Raw genomic sequence first — 2,830 nt, 5'->3', positions numbered from 1 at the left:
TTAATAAAAGAAAAAAAGAAAGAGGGGGGGGGGGGGGGGGTGGGGGAAGAGAATGAAAATAAGAATAAATATATTCAGTAGAAGAAGAAATAATTTTTTTAATCAGTTTGGTAGAAGGAAAAAGGAAGAGAAATGTTAAAAGAAAAAAGAATATATATTAAAAAAATTATTTGTGAAAGTCTCCCAAAATCTTGGGGTGAAAGAGAAACAAATTTTGAGATTTTATTTTTGTAGTTTTTTCTTAAAAATTATTACTTCAAAGACTTCTATAAAAATCTTTAAAAATCATTGATATTTTGAATACTTCAAATTTTATAGAAAATTTTTAAAAAATTAAATGAATTACTTTAGAGAGTTTCAACTAATCTACATTGAATATTTTAAAATTTAATGAATCCCAAACAATCTTTAAAAGTCCCAATTAAATATACCCTCATAAAGCGGATATTGGTAAAATCTTTGATTGCAATGTCATCAAATTCATTACTTTATGTTAACGGAAGTACATATATTGTCTAGTGACTTAAGTATCTCAATTCTTTACTTTATGCTAAGAAAAGTGGACGTAGTGACAAATGGTTTAAGTATCATCTTAAATTTATAAGATAGGAAGTGGAGGTTCGACCTCCAACATCATCCCCCCCCCCCAAAGGAAAAAAAAAAACTTTTAAAAAAGGGAAAAATTCCAACCAAAATAATACAAAATACTTTTAAAAGAGTGAAAAATTCCAAGTCACCTTTATTAAATAAATAAATAATCAAAATACAGAAATATATATATAAATTTTAATATTCTTTGATAAAAAAGTAAAAAAATAAAAAAAAAAATCAACATTATCATTAGGCCATACCTATAGAAAGTAAATAACGAATCAATATATTTAAACTTTAATCATGAATTATTATTACTTTTAATAAAATTTTATAAATTTCATTATAAATTTATCCTTTTTCATAAACAATTGGATGAAAAAAAAGAAGAAAAATTGTTACAATTTTTAATTACAATTTAATCTTTCTGTGGAGAATTGACATATTGAGAGAGAGAGAGAGAGAGAGAGAGAGAGAGAGAGAGAGAGAGAGAGAAAATAAGAATAAATATAATCAGTTGAAGAAAAAATAATTTTTTTTTTATTTTTTATCACAGCTCTAGGTATGATAGAAGGTAAAAGGAAGAGAAATGTTAAAAGAATAAAAAAATATATATATTTAAGAAAAATTATTTGTGAAAGTCTCTCAAAATTTTGGGGTGAAAGAGAAACAAATTTTGAGATTTTACTTTTGTACGTTTTTCAAAAAAAATTATTGCTTCAAAGTCATTGATATTTTGAATACTTCAAATTCTATAAAAATCTTTAAAAGTCATTGATATTTTGAATACTTCAAATTTTATAAAAATATTTTAAAAAAATTTAACTGAATATACTTTGACTTTTAGAGAGTCTCAACTAATCTAAATTGAATATTCTAAAATTTAATGAATTCCAAAAAAATCTTTGAAGGTCCCAATTAAATATACCCTCATAAAGTGGATATTGTTGAAATCTTTGATTTTAATGTCATCAAATTCATTACTTTATGCTAACGGAAGTAGATATAGGGTCTAATGACTTAGGTATCTAAATTCTTTACTTTATGCTAAGGAAAGTGGACGTATTCACAAATGGTTTAAGTATCATTTTAAATTTATAAGATAGGGAGTGGAGGTTCGACCTCCAACATCCCCCATGTGTGTGTGTGTATATATATATTCTTTGATAAAAATAAATAAATAAAAAATAAAAAATAAATATTATCATTAGGCCATACCTATAGAAAGTAAATAACCAATCAATATATTTAAATGTTAATCATGAATTATTATTACTTTTAATAAAATTTTATAAATTAAATTATAAATTTTATCCTTTTTCATAAACAATTGGATGAAAAAAAAAGAAGAAAAAATGTTACAATTTAATCTTTCCGTGGAAAATTGAGAGAGAGAGAGAGAGTGAAAATAAGAATAAATATAATGGTAAAAGGAAGAGAAATGTTAAACGAATAAAAAAATATTTTTAAAAAAATTATTTCTGAAAGTGGAGCCAAAATGTTGGGGTGAAAGACAAAAAGTGAAAGACAAAAAAAATTTGAGATTTTATTTTTGTACGTTTTTCTTAAAAATTATTACTTCACGGACTTCTATAAAAATCGTTAAAAGTCATCGATATTTTGAATACTTCAAATTTTACAGGAAAAACTTTTAAGAAAGTTAAATGAATACATCATAATTTTTGGAAAGTCTCAACAAATCTACATTGAATATTTTAAAACTCAATGAATCCCAAAAAATCTTTGAAGGTCCCAATTAAATAGACCCTCATAAAGTGGATACCGTTAAAATCTTCGATTTCAATGTAATCAAATTCATTACTTTATGCTAACGGAAGTAGATATAGGGTCTATTGACTTAAATATCTCAATTATTAACTTTATGCTAAGGAAAGTGGAGTAATTGATAAAGGGTTAATTTCACAAACGGTCGCTGAACTTACAGAAAAATTACAAAACGGTCACTGAAGTTTAAAACTTTCAGTAACAGTCACTTGAGTATTGGGATGCTTTCAAAAATGGTCACTGAAATTTAAAAATTTTTGAGCTACTTTTGCGGCAATTTTTCGACCACTTCCGATCACTGACACCACCGGATTTTGATACCGTTGGAAAGCCTATAATATCCTCTTCAATTACAACAAAAAACTCCCCCAAACTCCAAAGGATTCAGCCAGAATAAACCCACAAAGTTAGACAAAAATCTGCTCAAATTTTCAGATTTTTGGTGGACTTTTGT

This window comes from Olea europaea, chromosome 23 (genome assembly GCF_002742605.1).
Source record: "Olea europaea var. sylvestris chromosome 23, O_europaea_v1, whole genome shotgun sequence".
NCBI lineage: Eukaryota > Viridiplantae > Streptophyta > Magnoliopsida > Lamiales > Oleaceae > Olea > Olea europaea.
Note: the sequence above shows the minus strand (reverse complement) of the source record.